Source organism: Oryzias latipes, chromosome 11, assembly GCF_053564925.1.
Source record: "Oryzias latipes strain Hd-rR chromosome 11, Olatipes_Hd-rR_3.1".
In the NCBI taxonomy this organism is placed as follows: domain Eukaryota; kingdom Metazoa; phylum Chordata; class Actinopteri; order Beloniformes; family Adrianichthyidae; genus Oryzias; species Oryzias latipes.
In genome coordinates, this window is record NC_136247.1 from 5,211,202 (window position 1) to 5,234,224 (window position 23,023).

General features: G+C 43.1%; 5 long non-coding RNA genes and 3 other non-coding genes across 14 annotated transcripts; 2 read left to right on the forward strand and 6 right to left on the reverse strand.

Moving 5' to 3' along the window:
* Positions 1 to 1,227: 1,227 nt before the first annotated feature.
* LOC144995143 (uncharacterized) lies at positions 1,228 to 7,017 on the reverse strand. Of its 3 annotated transcripts, none has more exons than XR_013658790.1 (5): positions 6,806 to 7,017; positions 5,663 to 5,740; positions 5,163 to 5,235; positions 5,007 to 5,087; positions 1,228 to 1,487 (listed from the first exon to the last, which is right to left on the reverse strand). It is a non-coding gene; the product is annotated as an uncharacterized LOC144995143 (long non-coding RNA). The 3 variants fall into 3 exon arrangements; XR_013658789.1 differs by lacking the exon at positions 1,228 to 1,487 and adding an exon at positions 3,150 to 3,417; XR_013658788.1 differs by lacking the exon at positions 1,228 to 1,487 and adding an exon at positions 3,150 to 3,417 and having other exon boundaries at positions 5,163 to 5,402.
* LOC144995148 (uncharacterized) lies at positions 2,317 to 3,085 on the forward strand. Its single transcript, XR_013658796.1, has 2 exons — positions 2,317 to 2,503; positions 2,577 to 3,085. It is a non-coding gene; the product is annotated as an uncharacterized LOC144995148 (long non-coding RNA).
* On the reverse strand, positions 4,652 to 4,757 carry LOC144995698 (U6 spliceosomal RNA). Its single transcript, XR_013659210.1, has one exon. It is a non-coding gene; the product is annotated as a U6 spliceosomal RNA (small nuclear RNA).
* Positions 7,018 to 8,483: 1,466 nt separating the features above from the next.
* On the reverse strand, positions 8,484 to 14,273 carry LOC144995149 (uncharacterized). 3 transcript variants are annotated; one of them, XR_013658799.1, is made up of 5 exons: positions 14,062 to 14,273; positions 12,919 to 12,996; positions 12,419 to 12,491; positions 12,263 to 12,343; positions 8,484 to 8,743 (listed from the first exon to the last, which is right to left on the reverse strand). It is a non-coding gene; the product is annotated as an uncharacterized LOC144995149 (long non-coding RNA). The 3 variants fall into 3 exon arrangements; XR_013658798.1 differs by having other exon boundaries at positions 8,484 to 10,673; positions 12,419 to 12,658; XR_013658797.1 differs by lacking the exon at positions 8,484 to 8,743 and adding an exon at positions 10,406 to 10,673.
* Positions 11,908 to 12,013, reverse strand: LOC144995699 (U6 spliceosomal RNA). Its single transcript, XR_013659211.1, has one exon. It is a non-coding gene; the product is annotated as a U6 spliceosomal RNA (small nuclear RNA).
* A 2,207-nt stretch (positions 14,274 to 16,480) lies between the features above and the next one.
* LOC144995159 (uncharacterized) lies at positions 16,481 to 22,391 on the reverse strand. 3 transcript variants are annotated; one of them, XR_013658822.1, is made up of 5 exons: positions 22,008 to 22,219; positions 20,865 to 20,942; positions 20,365 to 20,437; positions 20,209 to 20,289; positions 16,481 to 16,689 (listed from the first exon to the last, which is right to left on the reverse strand). It is a non-coding gene; the product is annotated as an uncharacterized LOC144995159 (long non-coding RNA). The 3 variants fall into 3 exon arrangements; XR_013658821.1 differs by lacking the exon at positions 16,481 to 16,689 and adding an exon at positions 18,352 to 18,619 and having other exon boundaries at positions 20,365 to 20,604; positions 22,008 to 22,391; XR_013658820.1 differs by lacking the exon at positions 16,481 to 16,689 and adding an exon at positions 18,352 to 18,619.
* LOC144995160 (uncharacterized) lies at positions 17,195 to 18,287 on the forward strand. Its single transcript, XR_013658823.1, has 3 exons — positions 17,195 to 17,225; positions 17,529 to 17,705; positions 17,779 to 18,287. It is a non-coding gene; the product is annotated as an uncharacterized LOC144995160 (long non-coding RNA).
* On the reverse strand, positions 19,854 to 19,959 carry LOC144995721 (U6 spliceosomal RNA). The gene has a single exon (XR_013659230.1). It is a non-coding gene; the product is annotated as a U6 spliceosomal RNA (small nuclear RNA).
* Positions 22,392 to 23,023: the final 632 nt, after the last annotated feature.

Below are 23,023 nucleotides of genomic sequence, written 5' to 3' on the forward strand. Positions count from 1 at the left end.
AAGTACAGCGTCTGTTAAAAATCTGTTCTATTTTTATTGATTCTCAAAGTTAGAATCTTGAACAGTTCTTCTTCCTCACATCCTGCACTTTAAAATGTGTCAATAAGCTACATTTAGTGTCAAACCTACATAAAATGTTGATTTTGCACAAATCGTTACAGCTTCAAGAAAAACTGCAGAACACGAAATGTCTGTGAAATTGTATCTATTTTTCAATCCAATAAACTTTTATCACCTTTCAGTCTTTTGTTTCCTATTCTTCCTCCACACGTTTCCTACTGACAGCTGCACATTATAGGAGACACCAGCATTGCATGTGTGGCCACACCTTCTGATGGAAAATGTGTCCATGATGGAGGCCCTCTCTAAAATACAGAAGCTGCTGCTTCGGCTTTCTTCCTCTTCTGATGATGAGGATGATAGCAGGAGCAGCTTCTCTGACTTCAGTATCTTCTAGTCGCAGTGTTGTCCCACCTGAACAGAAGACAGTCCTATAGTCCTGTATGGACTCTCCAAGGTCCTCCCCCCAGCTCATCTACGTGGATCACGACTGCTGCTGCGGCAGAGACGGCGTGTCCAAGACATCTGCCTTGTTTTGGGTACCAACTCAGATTCACTATGTTTGCACTACTGCTGACACAGTTCAGTCCTAAAGGTCTCTCAACGTTTGTCTTGTAGGAGTGGGGGCAGCTGCCTGGTGGTTCGACTTGACATTTGGTACCTGATGCGCCGCTTTGCCTCAGGTGTCACCACTGAGAGCCACCAGCTCCATCCCACCTTCATGAGGCAGCTGTCTCACTGCATCTTCCAGGTGGACCCCGGAGGAGCCCGCCGTCTGACTCAGGCTAAGCGGTCCCAGCTGGAGGGGGAGCACGGGATGGAAGGGGACAGAAGGAGGAAAGCGGCAGAAGCACCAGAGGAAGGCCTTCCACCAGCCACAAAAGTCCGCCGACAGGTTGTGCAGTACACCTGCAGAAAGTGTGGCCAGCCCAAAAGGCTAGACACTGGCCACACACGCATGTCTGGGCTGTCGTACTGCGCAAGTGTGGGCGGGAAAAGTGTGGAGGAGCGGAGGGAACAGATGAAATGGGAACAGGAACAATGAAGACCTTCAAAAATATATCTATATTTTTTTATTTCACACATAAATATTTTTTGTTGCAAAGCTTGTGTTATTTAGTTTTATTAAACAGGTAGTACTTTGGCTAAAAATGAGTTTCCATGAAGGTTTGTCACAACATAGTTTATTGAAACAGAACAGGATGTGAAGAAGAACTCTAACTTGTAATTTATGGAATGAATAAACATAAAACTTTGCAATAAATCTAGACAGATGAGCTGCATTTCCAAACTATAAATGATGTTTCTTTAGCAAAACACCAGCAGAGATGAAAACATCTGATTAACACTAAAAAAAGAGTCTTCCTGAGGAATTGTAGCTCCATCTTCTCTCATCCCTTCAGGCAGCTTCAGGTTGCTGAATAAATCTGAAAAAGAAGCACAAACAACACAAATTGTTCACACAGAACAACACAAACTGTTCACACAAAGGCTTCACATCACTTTGAGGCTCTGATTGTGTCTTAGGCCAGACAAGGCAGCTCAATCCAACACCTGTCACCCTCAGAGTTACATCACGTGTCCCTTTAATTCACACTTTTTCACCACTGAAATCATTTCAGACAACTTTGTGATAATTTTACACATGTTTCTGTAAATTGACACAATTGTAATGTCTTTTGTTGTGATTGCCCAAGGCGGGGCTCGAACTCACGAGCTCGTGCACGGCAGCAAGAGGCCCGTCTTCTCCCCTCTTCCCCCCACAGAGAAGAATGAGCAACATCCGCCGCGCCCACTTTTCTCTGTTCCGATTGTTCCAATTTCTCAACCAATCAGATGGCAGCATTTGTTCCAATTTCAAGTATCAAACTTTGGGCGTCCAATCAGAGAGCCGGATTTGTTCCAATTTCTCGATCCCGCCCCCCGGCTTTTACTGTCATGCCTGCCGTCTTCCTGGTTGGACGCAAGTGCTGTTTTTCCTTTGATTTAACGAGAGCTCGACGGGTTGAAGTGCTGAAATGATATTGATGTGTTGTGGAAAAGTTTCTTCCCTTTTCTGTGGCGTGTTTTTGGTAAAAGATGCTCTAATAGATTGTAAAACTGTGGCTTTCTGTTTTGTTTTCTCTCTTTCTGGACCCTTAATTGTATGTGGTTCACATTCTGGGTAAGTTATGTCAACATATGCCGATGCACGGATTATAAAACGATTATAAGGCTGCAAATAAGATTCTAGGGCTCATTTCACGACTTTTAAAGGTTTATAAAGGAAGAATGGTGGACCTGCAATGATGCTTTCCTCTGGAAGGACTTTTTAGACCCACAAGGAGGAAGAACTCTTCCTTTCCTGGGAAGGAGAGTCTCCCACAGTTCTGTGGAACCCCAGGCTGATGGCTCAGACTGGACTTCAGCTGTTTCTGCTGAACCAGAGGACCCTGTCACAGTGGTGAGAGCTCCAACTTCTGCAGTCTGTATCTTGTATCTGTTCCTAAAATCCCAGCACCTCTCTGTGTCTCCAGGTTCTCCAGTCGGCAAAAAAATGGGAGAGGGCTGTGCAGGAGCAGGAAGCTGGAGTCCTTCCTGCTGCTGCCGCTGCTGTTTCCCTGCAGCTAAAGGGCTGTCATTGGTTCAGGTGGGACAGCCCTACGACGACAAGATGCCAGAGGAGAAGACGCCTCTGCAGCAACACGTTCCAATGATGAATCCTAGCCGCCCCTGAGGCTCCACCACCATCACCTCCTCCTCCTCCTGAGCGTGTGCCCAGGACCACCGCCTTCAGGAGGAGGAAAGTGTTGGAGGCAGCAGCTGCAGCACCAGAGCAAGACCTTCCAGCAGGGACAGAAGTCCGCCGACAGGTTGTGCAGACCACCTGCAGAAACGGATTTCTGGGACGCCTAACTGCGCAGCTGCAGACGGGAAGAGTGTGGAGGAATGGAGGGAAGAAATGAAAAGATCCAAGGACCATTTAAGACTATTGAAAAACCTATTTTACATTTTATGGATTGAAAAATAAATCAAATGTTGGTAAGGTTGTGTTCTGTTCTTTCATTTGAACAGGTAGGGATTTGGCTAAAAATGAGTTTCCATGAAGGTTTGTCACAACATGGTTTATTGAAACAGAACAGGATGTGAAGAAGAACTCTACAGAAGTCATTCTAACTTATGGAATGAATAAACATAAAACTTTGCAATAAATCTAGACAGATGAGCTGCATTTCCAAACTAGAAATGATGTTTTTTTTTAGCAAAACACCAGCAGAGATGAAAACATCTGATTAACACTAAAAAAAGAGTCTTCCTGAGGAATTGTAGCTCCATCTTCTCTCGTCCCTTCAGGCAGCTTCAGGTTGCTGAATAAATCTGAAAAAGAAGCACAAAACAACACAAACTGTTCACACAGAACAACACAAACTGTTCACACAAAGGCTTCACATCACTTTGAGGCTCTGATTGTGTCTTAGGTCAGACAAGGCAGCTCAGTCCAACACCTGTCACCCTCAGAGTTACATCACGTGTCCCTTTAATTCACACAATGACACTTTTTCACCACTGAAATCATTTCAGACAACTTTGTGATTATTTTACAGAGACGAGTTTTTCCAAAATTGTTCTTTTTCCATTAGGTGAAATTACTGTTGCAAATCCAAATAGCGCAATTTCATAGTCAGCGGAAACGCCGCTGTTAATGATGTTGCCCTTTGACCTCGGGAAGAAACCGCCATCTTGAATTTTCAAAAAAAGCACTTTAGGACCAAAATTTGCTCCAGTACCGAATTTGACAATTTTTTAGCGATCGTCTCGTAACTTCTTGGGCATCATTGTCAAGCTACTGTGGAAAAAATGTCACAATTACAAGTTGAAGATTTGGACCTGGTGTCCGCGTGGCGAGCCAGCAAATGTGGCGCACTGTTATACCTCTTATGTTTTTCAATGGAATGCTGTGAAATTTGAATGCATGCATCCATGGCTGGAACTGAACATAATGAAGAACACTGGATATGGCCATATAAGGAATGTGGGCGCGGTTAGCAAAAAACATCTGTTGCTAAGGACATCCAAAAGTTTACTTTTTCTGATCCGTCTGAAACTGACATTGTTCTGTTCGTTATTCCCTGGCAACCAAAACATAAAATGGTTGCTATGGAGATAAAATCAACAGAAAGCCGCCATTTAAAAAAAGAAAATGTGGATAGTCTATCGACTTATGATATGTAGCTCTTACTAATGGAGCAATGTGTTTTAGTGAGTGAGTTGATGATGCTGATCGCAATGCTAGCACTTTTAGCCACATCAGCATAACTCCCATAGTTAGCATGGTTAGTATATGCATTTTTTGGGCGGTGAGGGCGGCTGAGCTGCATGGAGGTGGGCAGCGATAGCGGAGGTGGTGCGTAGAAGCGGGTAGCGCCTACTGGCTATACAATGCCGCTTGCGGCTTTAATTTACATCTACAATTTTGTCTGCTGTGAGTTTTCCTGAAACTTTTACTATGAACTCTATTAAAATTTGTCTGATATTAGCTTGATGTGTCACATTAAGGGCTATGTTTATTAAAACAAGGACACACAGATGGGTGAAATTGTTTTTTAAAAGAGAAAATGAGGAACGCTTCACGAATTTGCGTGTCATCCTTGCGCAGGGGCCATGCTAATCTTCTCTGTATCGTTCCAATTTTAGTAGATGCACTAGAGAACTAGTGCAAGGAGCTCCTCTCTGTCACTTCTTTTTCAACCGCTCTTTCCTTTGCTCTTTACATCCCACAGGTGTGTCCTGACACAACGCTGTGGACTTTATAGGAGGCCACAATCAATAGAAACTCTGGAAAGACAAAATCTTTTGGATGTCATGAAACCACATCTTTTCAGATACAACTTTTCCATTCAATCTTTCACTACATTTGGGTCTGAAATGCTTCATTTATGTTTTTGTTTGTTTGTTTGTTTGTTTACCTCATTGTTCTTCAGAGGCATGCTGGGAGAGAGACGGGGGCTGTGTGATGTCAAACCAGCGTGACTGGATTGCTGGAAACACTGAAACAAAAAGCAGAGTCATTACCCCTCCTCTCCAACCCCAGATGGAGGATCTGTGAACCTTTAACAACCCACCAGCAGCTCCAACCAACCCCCGTGTGCTGATGGTTATACACACAGGGGTGGCGACGCTCTTTAGGACAAGGATCTGTGTGGAGAAAAAGAAAACTGGTCTGATGGCGTCAGACTGACGTCATTCTGCTGCTGTCTTCAAGCAGGAAGCCAGAGCGACGACGACTCGCTGCAGAAAAATCAGCTCAGACGAGAGTCTGTGCTTCTGCTTCCAGCAACAGGACGGACAGAACCCACATGGACCTAAATTCAATAAGAAGAACCCATCAAAGACCAGGATTATACACTTTCATTGGTGCGGAGACGATCCTGAGTGGCTTGCTTCCCTGTTGAGAGCCTGTCGGCTCCTGGTTGAACTAAATTCTGACCATTTCCTGCTTTTTCTCCAATATGCTGCCTCTGAAATTCTTTAAATACATTGTGAGCATCTGTGAGGTAAAATTCTACTTCAAAAATCCTGTTTCTAAACACAAAGATCCAGTCATGTTTAATGCAGAAAATACCTGCTGTAGATCTGCCACATGGTGCCGCTGTTTCACCGCTCCACCTGGAGATTCATTACATGGAAGCGTTGCATTCAACTAAAATAAAGAAACGGTGGATCTTCATTATATTTATTCTGTGGAATTTTGTTCCAGTATTTCAAGAACTATAAAGGCAAATAACTTCATTTGCTCATCAAACATATAAGATGAGCTGCAATTAGAAGTTGAGAATGTGTTCGTGTCACAGACACATCCGGTCACCGGTCTGCTTTGTTTTTTTCATACTAACTTTATCCACAAACATGACGTTGGATATAGTTCTATTGACTAGTGTAAACTTTTTATTTGTGTCTGTGGTGAAGCAGAAAACGAGTCACAGCCTGAGTTTACTTCGATGTGAAGCTACAGAGGCAGACGGGGACCGTCAATAAAGTACACCAAAACACCCCAGACAAACAATAGCAGTTTCTCAGTAAGTCAACATAAATAACCTCTAAAACATTACAAGTACTCACTATTGTTCAAACAAACTCCACATAAATCCATACTATTACTTTATTACTGCTTTTCTTAGAGTGAACCAGCGTGTTGGAGTCACCCAAGTTGTAGACGTGTCCTTATCACCTCGCTTTAGGACAACTGCCGTAGTCCTAAAAAAACAGTGATCAAATGATCAAATAACTGGACCTTTTCTACGCGCTTTCTGGCCGTCCAAATGCAGAGAAATTGACGACAAACACCCACAGTCAGCAATAAATAAGAAGTTTAACGTTATTTACTGGAACGGAATGGAAATTTGGTGAAATTAGCGGGCCAGAAACTACTTTCAAATCCGCCATTTATTTAGATTAGAGCTTTGAACGTTAGCAACAATTAAATTTGTTTTTGTTTTCTACTAATAACACATCATTAAACTGTGTTTTCGACAAGACGAGCAACACATCTATTCCGTTATCTCACGAAAGCAGTAGTTATAATCTCGTAATATCGACTTAAATCACTCCAGAAAGTGAACTAATTGAGCAAACACGGCGGCCGTCGTCTTTCGTTTCCCTAAAAGCTTTGAACAATTTCTTTGATCTTAACCGCCACGCATGAGCTGCTCGTCTTCTCATGATTGTCGCATGTGTGAAGCTCAGAAAGCAGAATTCTGCTCCTCACCGTCGTTTGGACTCAGGTTGTTCGGGAGAAGTAGGACACGGAAGCACAAAAGCCGAACCCAGAGCGGTTCTGATCCGAACCTTTCACGCTGGAGTCCAGTAGGTGACTAGTCCGAGACATTCAGGGAACGTCCGAAAAAGAAAATCTCCCTCGAAAAAGTTTAGCAATTTAAAAAACAATAAAGAAAGCACAAGTAGGATTTGGTTTATCTATAAATGGAGACCCCCCCCCCCCCCCCACCACCACCACTATAAAATCTTACTTAAATAAGTAAGATAATAAACAAAAAAATGAGGTTTTTAAAGACAACACAAACACAGTAAAAACATTGATTTCCACCTTTACTGAATGTCTGTGAATCTATCAAGCTTCTGCTTTGTGTTCAACCTTTGAACCTGATTGATGAACTCTTTCTTTGCTTCAGAACCATCATGTTGTGGATTAGCTTTCAAAGTACAGCGTCTGTTAAAAATCTGTTCTATTTTTATTGATTCTCAAAGTTAGAATCTTGAACAGTTCTTCCTCCTCACATCCTGCACTTTAAAATGTGTCAATAAGCTACATTTAGTGTCAAACCTACATAAAATGTTGATTTTGCACAAATCGTTACAGCTTCAAGAAAAACTGCAGAACACGAAATGTCTGTGAAATTGTATCTATTTTTCAATCCAATAAACTTTTATCACCTTTCAGTCTTTTGTTTCCTATTCTTCCTCCACACGTTTCCTACTGACAGCTGCACATTATAGGAGACACCAGCATTGCATGTGTGGCCACACCTTCTGATGGAAAATGTGTCCATGATGGAGGCCCTCTCTAAAATACAGAAGCTGCTGCTTCGGCTTTCTTCCTCTTCTGATGATGAGGATGATAGCAGGAGCAGCTTCTCTGACTTCAGTATCTTCTAGTCGCAGTGTTGTCCCACCTGAACAGAAGACAGTCCTTTAGTCCTGTATGGACTCTCCAAGGTCCTCCCCCCAGCTCATCTACGTGGATCACGACTGCTGCTGCGGCAGAGACGGCGTGTCCAAGACATCTGCCTTGTTTTGGGTACCAACTCAGATTCACTATGTTTGCACTACTGCTGACACAGTTCAGTCCTAAAGGTCTCTCAACGTTTGTCTTGTAGGAGTGGGGGCAGCTGCCTGGTGGTTCGACTTGACATTTGGTACCTGATGCGCCGCTTTGCCTCAGGTGTCACCACTGAGAGCCACCAGCTCCATCCCACCTTCATGAGGCAGCTGTCTCACTGCATCTTCCAGGTGGACCCCGGAGGAGCCCGCCGTCTGACTCAGGCTAAGCGGTCCCAGCTGGAGGGGGAGCACGGGATGGAAGGGGACAGAAGGAGGAAAGCGGCAGAAGCACCAGAGGAAGGCCTTCCACCAGCCACAAAAGTCCGCCGACAGGTTGTGCAGTACACCTGCAGAAAGTGTGGCCAGCCCAAAAGGCTAGACACTGGCCACACACGCATGTCTGGGCTGTCGTACTGCGCAAGTGTGGGCGGGAAAAGTGTGGAGGAGCGGAGGGAACAGATGAAATGGGAACAGGAACAATGAAGACCTTCAAAAATATATCTATATTTTTTTATTTCACACATAAATATTTTTTGTTGCAAAGCTTGTGTTATTTAGTTTTATTAAACAGGTAGTACTTTGGCTAAAAATGAGTTTCCATGAAGGTTTGTCACAACATAGTTTATTGAAACAGAACAGGATGTGAAGAAGAACTCTAACTTGTAATTTATGGAATGAATAAACATAAAACTTTGCAATAAATCTAGACAGATGAGCTGCATTTCCAAACTATAAATGATGTTTCTTTAGCAAAACACCAGCAGAGATGAAAACATCTGATTAACACTAAAAAAAGAGTCTTCCTGAGGAATTGTAGCTCCATCTTCTCTCATCCCTTCAGGCAGCTTCAGGTTGCTGAATAAATCTGAAAAAGAAGCACAAACAACACAAATTGTTCACACAGAACAACACAAACTGTTCACACAAAGGCTTCACATCACTTTGAGGCTCTGATTGTGTCTTAGGCCAGACAAGGCAGCTCAATCCAACACCTGTCACCCTCAGAGTTACATCACGTGTCCCTTTAATTCACACTTTTTCACCACTGAAATCATTTCAGACAACTTTGTGATAATTTTACACATGTTTCTGTAAATTGACACAATTGTAATGTCTTTTGTTGTGATTGCCCAAGGCGGGGCTCGAACTCACGAGCTCGTGCACGGCAGCAAGAGGCCCGTCTTCTCCCCTCTTCCCCCCACAGAGAAGAATGAGCAACATCCGCCGCGCCCACTTTTCTCTGTTCCGATTGTTCCAATTTCTCAACCAATCAGATGGCAGCATTTGTTCCAATTTCAAGTATCAAACTTTGGGCGTCCAATCAGAGAGCCGGATTTGTTCCAATTTCTCGATCCCGCCCCCCGGCTTTTACTGTCATGCCTGCCGTCTTCCTGGTTGGACGTAAGTGCTGTTTTTCCTTTGATTTAACGAGAAATCGACGGGTTGAAGTGCTGAAATGATATTGATGTGTTGTGGAAAAGTTTCTTCCCTTTTCTGTGGCGTGTTTTTGGTAAAAGATGCTCTAATAGATTGTAAAACTGTGGCTTTCTGTTTTGTTTTCTCTCTTTCTGGACCCTTAATTGTATGTGGTTCACATTCTGGGTAAGTTATGTCAACATATGCCGATGCACGGATTATAAAACGATTATAAGGCTGCAAATAAGATTCTAGGGCTCATTTCACGACTTTTAAAGGTTTATAAAGGAAGAATGGTGGACCTGCAATGATGCTTTCCTCTGGAAGGACTTTTTAGACCCACAAGGAGGAAGAACTCTTCCTTTCCTGGGAAGGAGAGTCTCCCACAGTTCTGTGGAACCCCAGGCTGATGGCTCAGACTGGACTTCAGCTGTTTCTGCTGAACCAGAGGACCCTGTCACAGTGGTGAGAGCTCCAACTTCTGCAGTCTGTATCTTGTATCTGTTCCTAAAATCCCAGCACCTCTCTGTGTCTCCAGGTTCTCCAGTCGGCAAAAAAATGGGAGAGGGCTGTGCAGGAGCAGGAAGCTGGAGTCCTTCCTGCTGCTGCCGCTGCTGTTTCCCTGCAGCTAAAGGGCTGTCATTGGTTCAGGTGGGACAGCCCTACGACGACAAGATGCCAGAGGAGAAGACGCCTCTGCAGCAACACGTTCCAATGATGAATCCTAGCCGCCCCTGAGGCTCCACCACCATCACCTCCTCCTCCTCCTGAGCGTGTGCCCAGGACCACCGCCTTCAGGAGGAGGAAAGTGTTGGAGGCAGCAGCTGCAGCACCAGAGCAAGACCTTCCAGCAGGGACAGAAGTCCGCCGACAGGTTGTGCAGACCACCTGCAGAAACGGATTTCTGGGACGCCTAACTGCGCAGCTGCAGACGGGAAGAGTGTGGAGGAATGGAGGGAAGAAATGAAAAGATCCAAGGACCATTTAAGACTATTGAAAAACCTATTTTACATGTTATGGATTGAAAAATAAATCAAATGTTGGTAAGGTTGTGTTCTGTTCTTTCATTTGAACAGGTAGGGATTTGGCTAAAAATGAGTTTCCATGAAGGTTTGTCACAACATGGTTTATTGAAACAGAACAGGATGTGAAGAAGAACTCTACAGAAGTCATTCTAACTTATGGAATGAATAAACATAAAACTTTGCAATAAATCTAGACAGATGAGCTGCATTTCCAAACTAGAAATGATGTTTTTTTTTAGCAAAACACCAGCAGAGATGAAAACATCTGATTAACACTAAAAAAAGAGTCTTCCTGAGGAATTGTAGCTCCATCTTCTCTCGTCCCTTCAGGCAGCTTCAGGTTGCTGAATAAATCTGAAAAAGAAGCACAAAACAACACAAACTGTTCACACAGAACAACACAAACTGTTCACACAAAGGCTTCACATCACTTTGAGGCTCTGATTGTGTCTTAGGTCAGACAAGGCAGCTCAGTCCAACACCTGTCACCCTCAGAGTTACATCACGTGTCCCTTTAATTCACACAATGACACCTTTTCACCACTGAAATCATTTCAGACAACTTTGTGATTATTTTACAGAGACGAGTTTTTCCAAAATTGTTCTTTTTCCATTAGGTGAAATTACTGTTGCAAATCCAAATAGCGCAATTTCATAGTCAGCGGAAACGCCGCTGTTAATGATGTTGCCCTTTGACCTCGGGAAGAAACCGCCATCTTGAATTTTCAAAAAAAGCACTTTAGGACCAAAATTTGCTCCAGTACCGAATTTGACAATTTTTTAGCGATCGTCTCGTAACTTCTTGGGCATCATTGTCAAGCTACTGTGGAAAAAATGTCACAATTACAAGTTGAAGATTTGGACCTGGTGTCCGCGTGGCGAGCCAGCAAATGTGGCGCACTGTTATACCTCTTATGTTTTTCAATGGAATGCTGTGAAATTTGAATGCATGCATCCATGGCTGGAACTGAACATAATGAAGAACACTGGATATGGCCATATAAGGAATGTGGGCGCGGTTAGCAAAAAACATCTGTTGCTAAGGACATCCAAAAGTTTACTTTTTCTGATCCGTCTGAAACTGACATTGTTCTGTTCGTTATTCCCTGGCAACCAAAACATAAGATGGTTGCTATGGAGATAAAATCAACAGAAAGCCGCCATTTAAAAAAAGAAAATGTGGATAGTCTATCGACTTATGATATGTAGCTCTTACTAATGGAGCAATGTGTTTTAGTGAGTGAGTTGATGATGCTGATCGCAATGCTAGCACTTTTAGCCACATCAGCATAACTCCCATAGTTAGCATGGTTAGTATATGCATTTTTTTGGCAGTGAGGGCGGCTGAGCTGCATGGAGGTGGGCAGCGATAGCGGAGGTGGTGCGTAGAGGCGGGTAGCGCCTACTGGCTATACAATGCCGCTTGCGGCTTTAATTTACATCTACAATTTTGTCTGCTGTGAGTTTTCCTGAAACTTTTACTATGAACTCTATTAAAATTTGTCTGATATTAGCTTGATGTGTCACATTAAGGGCTATGTTTATTAAAACAAGGACACACAGATGGGTGAAATTGTTTTTTAAAAGAGAAAATGAGGAACGCTTCACGAATTTGCGTGTCATCCTTGCGCAGGGGCCATGCTAATCTTCTCTGTATCGTTCCAATTTTAGTAGATGCACTAGAGAACTAGTGCAAGGAGCTCCTCTCTGTCACTTCTTTTTCAACCGCTCTTTCCTTTGCTCTTTACATCCCACAGGTGTGTCCTGACACAACGCTGTGGACTTTATAGGAGGCCACAATCAATAGAAACTCTGGAAAGACAAAATCTTTTGGATGTCATGAAACCACATCTTTTCAGATACAACTTTTCCATTCAATCTTTCACTACATTTGGGTCTGAAATGCTTCATTTATGTTTTTGTTTGTTTGTTTGTTTGTTTACCTCATTGTTCTTCAGAGGCATGCTGGGAGAGAGACGGGGGCTGTGTGATGTCAAACCAGCGTGACTGGATTGCTGGAAACACTGAAACAAAAAGCAGAGTCATTACCCCTCCTCTCCAACCCCAGATGGAGGATCTGTGAACCTTTAACAACCCACCAGCAGCTCCAACCAACCCCCGTGTGCTGATGGTTATACACACAGGGGTGGAGACGCTCTTTAGGACAAGGATCTGTGTGGAGAAAAAGAAAACTGGTCTGATGGCGTCAGACTGACGTCATTCTGCTGCTGTCTTCAAGCAGGAAGCCAGAGCGACGACGACTCGCTGCAGAAAAATCAGCTCAGACGAGAGTCTGTGCTTCTGCTTCCAGCAACAGGACGGACAGAACCCACATGGACCTAAATTCAATAAGAAGAACCCATCAAAGACCAGGATTATACACTTTCATTGGTGCGGAGACGATCCTGAGTGGCTTGCTTCCCTGTTGAGAGCCTGTCGGCTCCTGGTTGAACTAAATTCTGACCATTTCCTGCTTTTTCTCCAATATGCTGCCTCTGAAATTCTTTAAATACATTGTGAGCATCTGTGAGGTAAAATTCTACTTCAAAAATCCTGTTTCTAAACACAAAGATCCAGTCATGTTTAATGCAGAAAATACCTGCTGTAGATCTGCCACATGGTGCCGCTGTTTCACCGCTCCACCTGGAGATTCATTACATGGAAGCGTTGCATTCAACTAAAATAAAGAAACGGTGGATCTTCATTATATTTATTCTGTGGAATTTTGTTCCAGTATTTCAAGAACTATAAAGGCAAATAACTTCATTTGCTCATCAAACATATAAGATGAGCTGCAATTAGAAGTTGAGAATGTGTTCGTGTCACAGACACATCCGGTCACCGGTCTGCTTTGTTTTTTTCATACTAACTTTATCCACAAACATGACGTTGGATATAGTTCTATTGACTAGTGTAAACTTTTTATTTGTGTCTGTGGTGAAGCAGAAAACGAGTCACAGCCTGAGTTTACTTCGATGTGAAGCTACAGAGGCAGACGGGGACCGTCAATAAAGTACACCAAAACACCCCAGACAAACAATAGCAGTTTCTCAGTAAGTCAACATAAATAACCTCTAAAACATTACAAGTACTCACTATTGTTCAAACAAACTCCACATAAATCCATACTATTACTTTATTACTGCTTTTCTTAGAGTGAACCAGCGTGTTGGAGTCACCCAAGTTGTAGACGTGTCCTTATCACCTCGCTTTAGGACAACTGCCGTAGTCCTAAAAAAACAGTGATCAAATGATCAAATAACTGGACCTTTTCTACGCGCTTTCTGGCCGTCCAAATGCAGAGAAATTGACGACAAACACCCACAGTCAGCAATAAATAAGAAGTTTAACGTTATTTACTGGAACGGAATGGAAATTTGGTGAAATTAGCGGGCCAGAAACTACTTTCAAATCCGCCATTTATTTAGATTAGAGCTTTGAACGTTAGCAACAATTAAATTTGTTTTTGTTTTCTACTAATAACACATCATTAAACTGTGTTTTCGACAAGACGAGCAACACATCTATTCCGTTATCTCACGAAAGCAGTAGTTATAATCTCGTAATATCGACTTAAATCACTCCAGAAAGTGAACTAATTGAGCAAACACGGCGGCCGTCGTCTTTCGTTTCCCTAAAAGCTTTGAACAATTTCTTTGATCTTAACCGCCACGCATGAGCTGCTCGTCTTCTCATGATTGTCGCATGTGTGAAGCTCAGAAAGCAGAATTCTGCTCCTCACCGTCGTTTGGACTCAGGTTGTTCGGGAGAAGTAGGACACGGAAGCACAAAAGCCGAACCCAGAGCGGTTCTGATCCGAACCTTTCACGCTGGAGTCCAGTAGGTGACTAGTCCGAGACATTCAGGGAACGTCCGAAAAAGAAAATCTCCCTCGAAAAAGTTTAGCAATTTAAAAAACAATAAAGAAAGCACAAGTAGGATTTGGTTTATCTATAAATGGAGACCCCCCCCCCCCCCCCCCACCACCACCACTATAAAATCTTACTTAAATAAGTAAGATAATAAACAAAAAAATGAGGTTTTTAAAGACAACACAAACACAGTAAAAACATTGATTTCCACCTTTACTGAATGTCTGTGAATCTATCAAGCTTCTGCTTTGTGTTCAACCTTTGAACCTGATTGATGAACTCTTTCTTTGCTTCAGAACCATCATGTTGTGGATTAGCTTTCAAAGTACAGCGTCTGTTAAAAATCTGTTCTATTTTTATTGATTCTCAAAGTTAGAATCTTGAACAGTTCTTCTTCCTCACATCCTGCACTTTAAAATGTGTCAATAAGCTACATTTAGTGTCAAACCTACATAAAATGTTGATTTTGCACAAATCGTTACAGCTTCAAGAAAAACTGCAGAACACGAAATGTCTGTGAAATTGTATCTATTTTTCAATCCAATAAACTTTTATCACCTTTCAGTCTTTTGTTTCCTATTCTTCCTCCACACGTTTCCTACTGACAGCTGCACATTATAGGAGACACCAGCATTGCATGTGTGGCCACACCTTCTGATGGAAAATGTGTCCATGATGGAGGCCCTCTCTAAAATACAGAAGCTGCTGCTTCGGCTTTCTTCCTCTTCTGATGATGAGGATGATAGCAGGAGCAGCTTCTCTGACTTCAGTATCTTCTAGTCGCAGTGTTGTCCCACCTGAACAGAAGACAGTCCTATAGTCCTGTATGGACTCTCCAAGGTCCTCCCCCCAGCTCATCTACGTGGATCACGACTGCTGCTGCGGCAGAGACGGCGTGTCCAAGACATCTGCCTTGTTTTGGGTACCAACTCAGATTCACTATGTTTGCACTACTGCTGACACAGTTCAGTCCTAAAGGTCTCTCAACGTTTGTCTTGTAGGAGTGGGGGCAGCTGCCTGGTGGTTCGACTTGACATTTGGTACCTGATGCGCCGCTTTGCCTCAGGTGTCACCACTGAGAGCCACCAGCTCCATCCCACCTTCATGAGGCAGCTGTCTCACTGCATCTTCCAGGTGGACCCCGGAGGAGCCCGCCGTCTGACTCAGGCTAAGCGGTCCCAGCTGGAGGGGGAGCACGGGATGGAAGGGGACAGAAGGAGGAAAGCGGCAGAAGCACCAGAGGAAGGCCTTCCACCAGCCACAAAAGTCCGCCGACAGGTTGTGCAGTACACCTGCAGAAAGTGTGGCCAGCCCAAAAGGCTAGACACTGGCCACACACGCATGTCTGGGCTGTCGTACTGCGCAAGTGTGGGCGGGAAAAGTGTGGAGGAGCGGAGGGAACAGATGAAATGGGAACAGGAACAATGAAGACCTTCAAAAATATATCTATATTTTTTTATTTCACACATAAATATTTTTTGTTGCAAAGCTTGTGTTATTTAGTTTTATTAAACAGGTAGTACTTTGGCTAAAAATGAGTTTCCATGAAGGTTTGTCACAACATAGTTTATTGAAACAGAACAGGATGTGAAGAAGAACTCTAAAGGCCTGTTCACACCGGGACGAATTTCGCCGGCGATTTTCGCCGACGTTTAACGCCTCGTGACTAAACAAAGGGCACCAACGAGAGTGTGCACACCGACGCGAAAAAACGCCAGGCGTTAAAGCGTAAAAAAAAAAAAACGCCTCGGGTTCGGTTTTTTTTTTCGACGCGTCGCGTCGAAATCTACTCGACCAATGAGAATGGCGCTTTTGCTCACGTGTCTGGAGCTTCTGAAGTTACAGTAAAACACAACTTGGGGGCGCTCAAACACAAAACTGCCTTGCTGAGCACACATACCAGCGAAGAAGATAGACGCCAAGTAGCGTCTACACAGCCGCGAAGCAATAATGACGGACATTCTAAAACATCCCCGAACCAAGCACCAGTTGGAGCTACTGGTGCTTGAAATATTCATGTTTTCTTTGTTTGATTCTGACAAGCGTGTAAATACTTGCTCTCTTCTTCTGAGTGAAAAGCGATTTTAAGAAGCGTAAAGTTGCGCAGCGCCACCTTGTGTACAGGAGTATTTCTGTTTACATTAAGCGCCATCTATTGTCAGGGAATGAAATTGCATGTTCACTCCACTCATCGTCAGCGAAAATCGCCTGGGTGTGAACACAAAAAACGTGGCGAAAAACGCTGGCGAATAACGCCTGGCGAATATTCGTCCCGGTGTGTACGGGCCTTAACTTGTAATTTATGGAATGAATAAACATAAAACTTTGCAATAAATCTAGACAGATGAGCTGCATTTCCAAACTATAAATGATGTTTCTTTAGCAAAACACCAGCAGAGATGAAAACATCTGATTAACACTAAAAAAAGAGTCTTCCTGAGGAATTGTAGCTCCATCTTCTCTCATCCCTTCAGGCAGCTTCAGGTTGCTGAATAAATCTGAAAAAGAAGCACAAACAACACAAATTGTTCACACAGAACAACACAAACTGTTCACACAAAGGCTTCACATCACTTTGAGGCTCTGATTGTGTCTTAGGCCAGACAAGGCAGCTCAATCCAACACCTGTCACCCTCAGAGTTACATCACGTGTCCCTTTAATTCACACTTTTTCACCACTGAAATCATTTCAGACAACTTTGTGATAATTTTACACATGTTTCTGTAAATTGACACAATTGTAATGTCTTTTGTTGTGATTGCCCAAGGCGGGGCTCGAACTCACGAGCTCGTGCACGGCAGCAAGAGGCCCGTCTTCTCCCCTCTTCCCCCCACAGAGAAGAATGAGCAACATCCGCCGCGCCCACTTTTCTCTGTTCCGATTGTTCCAATTTCTCAACCAATCAGATGGCAGCATTTGTTCCAATTTCAAGTATCAAACTTTGGGCGTCCAATCAGAGAGCCGGATTTGTTCCAATTTCTCGATCCCGCCCCCCGGCTTTTACTGTCATGCCTGCCGTCTTCCTGGTTGGACGTAAGTGCTGTTTTTCCTTTGATTTAACGAGAAATCGACGGGTTGAAGTGCTGAAATGATATTGATGTGTTGTGGAAAAGTTTCTTCCCTTTTCTGTGGCGTGTTTTTGGTAAAAGATGCTCTAATAGATTGTAAAACTGTGGCTTTCTGTTTTGTTTTCTCTCTTTCTGGACCCTTAATTGTATGTGGTTCACATTCTGGGTAAGTTATGTCAACATATGCCGATGCACGGATTATAAAACGATTATAAGGCTGCAAATAAGATTCTAGGGCTCATTTCACGACTTTTAAAGGTTTATAAAGGAAGAATGGTGGACCTGCAATGATGCTTTCCTCTGGAAGGACTTTTTAGACCCACAAGGAGGAAGAACTCTTCCTTTCCTGGGAAGGAGAGTCTCCCACAGTTCTGTGGAACCCCAGGCTGATGGCTCAGACTGGACTTCAGCTGTTTCTGCTGAACCAGAGGACCCTGTCACAGTGGTGAGAGCTCCAACTTCTGCAGTCTGTATCTTGTATCTGTTCCTAAAATCCCAGCACCTCTCTGTGTCTCCAGGTTCTCCAGTCGGCAAAAAAATGGGAGAGGGCTGTGCAGGAGCAGGAAGCTGGAGTCCTTCCTGCTGCTGCCGCTGCTGTTTCCCTGCAGCTAAAGGGCTGTCATTGGTTCAGGTGGGACAGCCCTACGACGACAAGATGCCAGAGGAGAAGACGCCTCTGCAGCAACACGTTCCAATGATGAATCCTAGCCGCCCCTGAGGCTCCACCACCATCACCTCCTCCTCCTCCTGAGCGTGTGCCCAGGACCACCGCCTTCAGGAGGAGGAAAGTGTTGGAGGCAGCAGCTGCAGCACCAGAGCAAGACCTTCCAGCAGGGACAGAAGTCCGCCGACAGGTTGTGCAGACCACCTGCAGAAACGGATTTCTGGGACGCCTAACTGCGCAGCTGCAGACGGGAAGAGTGTGGAGGAATGGAGGGAAGAAATGAAAAGATCCAAGGACCATTTAAGACTATTGAAAAACCTATTTTACATTTTATGGATTGAAAAATAAATCAAATGTTGGTAAGGTTGTGTTCTGTTCTTTCATTTGAACAGGTAGGGATTTGGCTAAAAATGAGTTTCCATGAAGGTTTGTCACAACATGGTTTATTGAAACAGAACAGGATGTGAAGAAGAACTCTACAGAAGTCATTCTAACTTATGGAATGAATAAACATAAAACTTTGCAATAAATCTAGACAGATGAGCTGCATTTCCAAACTAGAAATGATGTTTTTTTTTAGCAAAACACCAGCAGAGATGAAAACATCTGATTAACACTAAAAAAAGAGTCTTCCTGAGGAATTGTAGCTCCATCTTCTCTCGTCCCTTCAGGCAGCTTCAGGTTGCTGAATAAATCTGAAAAAGAAGCACAAAACAACACAAACTGTTCACACAGAACAACACAAACTGTTCACACAAAGGCTTCACATCACTTTGAGGCTCTGATTGTGTCTTAGGTCAGACAAGGCAGCTCAGTCCAACACCTGTCACCCTCAGAGTTACATCACGTGTCCCTTTAATTCACACAATGACACTTTTTCACCACTGAAATCATTTCAGACAACTTTGTGATTATTTTACAGAGACGAGTTTTTCCAAAATTGTTCTTTTTCCATTAGGTGAAATTACTGTTGCAAATCCAAATAGCGCAATTTCATAGTCAGCGGAAACGCCGCTGTTAATGATGTTGCCCTTTGACCTCGGGAAGAAACCGCCATCTTGAATTTTCAAAAAAAGCACTTTAGGACCAAAATTTGCTCCAGTACCGAATTTGACAATTTTTTAGCGATCGTCTCGTAACTTCTTGGGCATCATTGTCAAGCTACTGTGGAAAAAATGTCACAATTACAAGTTGAAGATTTGGACCTGGTGTCCGCGTGGCGAGCCAGCAAATGTGGCGCACTGTTATACCTCTTATGTTTTTCAATGGAATGCTGTGAAATTTGAATGCATGCATCCATGGCTGGAACTGAACATAATGAAGAACACTGGATATGGCCATATAAGGAATGTGGGCGCGGTTAGCAAAAAACATCTGTTGCTAAGGACATCCAAAAGTTTACTTTTTCTGATCCGTCTGAAACTGACATTGTTCTGTTCGTTATTCCCTGGCAACCAAAACATAAGATGGTTGCTATGGAGATAAAATCAACAGAAAGCCGCCATTTAAAAAAAGAAAATGTGGATAGTCTATCGACTTATGATATGTAGCTCTTACTAATGGAGCAATGTGTTTTAGTGAGTGAGTTGATGATGCTGATCGCAATGCTAGCACTTTTAGCCACATCAGCATAACTCCCATAGTTAGCATGGTTAGTATATGCATTTTTTGGGCGGTGAGGGCGGCTGAGCTGCATGGAGGTGGGCAGCGATAGCGGAGGTGGTGCGTAGAAGCGGGTAGCGCCTACTGGCTATACAATGCCGCTTGCGGCTTTAATTTACATCTACAATTTTGTCTGCTGTGAGTTTTCCTGAAACTTTTACTATGAACTCTATTAAAATTTGTCTGATATTAGCTTGATGTGTCACATTAAGGGCTATGTTTATTAAAACAAGGACACACAGATGGGTGAAATTGTTTTTTAAAAGAGAAAATGAGGAACGCTTCACGAATTTGCGTGTCATCCTTGCGCAGGGGCCATGCTAATCTTCTCTGTATCGTTCCAATTTTAGTAGATGAACTGGAGAACTAGTGCAAGGAGCTCCTCTCTGTCACTTCTTTTTCAACCGCTCTTTCCTTTGCTCTTTACATCCCACAGGTGTGTCCTGACACAACGCTGTGGACTTTATAGGAGGCCACAATCAATAGAAACTCTGGAAAGACAAAATCTTTTGGATGTCATGAAACCACATCTTTTCAGATACAACTTTTCCATTCAATCTTTCACTACATTTGGGTCTGAAATGCTTCATTTATGTTTTTGTTTGTTTGTTTGTTTGTTTACCTCATTGTTCTTCAGAGGCATGCTGGGAGAGAGACGGGGGCTGTGTGATGTCAAACCAGCGTGACTGGATTGCTGGAAACACTGAAACAAAAAGCAGAGCCATTACCCCTCCTCTCCAACCCCAGATGGAGGATCTGTGAACCTTTAACAACCCACCAGCAGCTCCAACCAACCCCCGTGTGCTGATGGTTATACACACAGGGGTGGAGACGCTCTTTAGGACAAGGATCTGTGTGGAGAAAAAGAAAACTGGTCTGATGGCGTCAGACTGACGTCATTCTGCTGCTGTCTTCAAGCAGGAAGCCAGAGCGACGACGACTCGCTGCAGAAAAATCAGCTCAGACGAGAGTCTGTGCTTCTGCTTCCAGCAACAGGACGGACAGAACCCACATGGACCTAAATTCAATAAGAAGAACCCATCAAAGACCAGGATTATACACTTTCATTGGTGCGGAGACGATCCTGAGTGGCTTGCTTCCCTGTTGAGAGCCTGTCGGCTCCTGGTTGAACTAAATTCTGACCATTTCCTGCTTTTTCTCCAATATGCTGCCTCTGAAATTCTTTAAATACATTGTGAGCACCTGTGAGGTAAAATTCTACTTCAAAAATCCTGTTTCTAAACACAAAGATCCAGTCATGTTTAATGCAGAAAATACCTGCTGTAGATCTGCCACATGGTGCCGCTGTTTCACCGCTCCACCTGGAGATTCATTACATGGAAGCGTTGCATTCAACTAAAATAAAGAAACGGTGGATCTTCATTATATTTATTCTGTGGAATTTTGTTCCAGTATTTCAAGAACTATAAAGGCAAATAACTTCATTTGCTCATCAAACATATAAGATGAGCTGCAATTAGAAGTTGAGAATGTGTTCGTGTCACAGACACATCCGGTCACCGGTCTGCTTTGTTTTTTTCATACTAACTTTATCCACAAACATGACGTTGGATATAGTTCTATTGACTAGTGTAAACTTTTTATTTGTGTCTGTGGTGAAGCAGAAAACGAGTCACAGCCTGAGTTTACTTCGATGTGAAGCTACAGAGGCAGACGGGGACCGTCAATAAAGTACACCAAAACACCCCAGACAAACAATAGCAGTTTCTCAGTAAGTCAACATAAATAACCTCTAAAACATTACAAGTACTCACTATTGTTCAAACAAACTCCACATAAATCCATACTATTACTTTATTACTGCTTTTCTTAGAGTGAACCAGCGTGTTGGAGTCACCCAAGTTGTAGACGTGTCCTTATCACCTCGCTTTAGGACAACTGCCGTAGTCCTAAAAAAACAGTGATCAAATGATCAAATAACTGGACCTTTTCTACGCGCTTTCTGGCCGTCCAAATGCAGAGAAATTGACGACAAACACCCACAGTCAGCAATAAATAAGAAGTTTAACGTTATTTACTGGAACGGAATGGAAATTTGGTGAAATTAGCGGGCCAGAAACTACTTTCAAATCCGCCATTTATTTAGATTAGAGCTTTGAACGTTAGCAACAATTAAATTTGTTTTTGTTTTCTACTAATAACACATCATTAAACTGTGTTTTCGACAAGACGAGCAACACATCTATTCCGTTATCTCACGAAAGCAGTAGTTATAATCTCGTAATATCGACTTAAATCACTCCAGAAAGTGAACTAATTGAGCAAACACGGCGGCCGTCGTCTTTCGTTTCCCTAAAAGCTTTGAACAATTTCTTTGATCTTAACCGCCACGCATGAGCTGCTCGTCTTCTCATGATTGTCGCATGTGTGAAGCTCAGAAAGCAGAATTCTGCTCCTCACCGTCGTTTGGACTCAGGTTGTTCGGGAGAAGTAGGACACGGAAGCACAAAAGCCGAACCCAGAGCGGTTCTGATCCGAACCTTTCACGCTGGAGTCCAGTAGGTGACTAGTCCGAGACATTCAGGGAACGTCCGAAAAAGAAAATCTCCCTCGAAAAAGTTTAGCAATTTAAAAAACAATAAAGAAAGCACAAGTAGGATTTGGTTTATCTATAAATGGAGACCCCCCCCCCCCCCCCACCACCACCACTATAAAATCTTACTTAAATAAGTAAGATAATAAACAAAAAAATGAGGTTTTTAAAGACAACACAAACACAGTAAAAACATTGATTTCCACCTTTACTGAATGTCTGTGAATCTATCAAGCTTCTGCTTTGTGTTCAACCTTTGAACCTGATTGATGAACTCTTTCTTTGCTTCAGAACCATCATGTTGTGGATTAGCTTTCAAAGTACAGCGTCTGTTAAAAATCTGTTCTATTTTTATTGATTCTCAAAGTTAGAATCTTGAACAGTTCTTCTTCCTCACATCCTGCACTTTAAAATGTGTCAATAAGCTACATTTAGTGTCAAACCTACATAAAATGTTGATTTTGCACAAATCGTTACAGCTTCAAGAAAAACTGCAGAACACGAAATGTCTGTGAAATTGTATCTATTTTTCAATCCAATAAACTTTTATCACCTTTCAGTCTTTTGTTTCCTATTCTTCCTCCACACGTTTCCTACTGACAGCTGCACATTATAGGAGACACCAGCATTGCATGTGTGGCCACACCTTCTGATGGAAAATGTGTCCATGATGGAGGCCCTCTCTAAAATACAGAAGCTGCTGCTTCGGCTTTCTTCCTCTTCTGATGATGAGGATGATAGCAGGAGCAGCTTCTCTGACTTCAGTATCTTCTAGTCGCAGTGTTGTCCCACCTGAACAGAAGACAGTCCTATAGTCCTGTATGGACTCTCCAAGGTCCTCCCCCCAGCTCATCTACGTGGATCACGACTGCTGCTGCGGCAG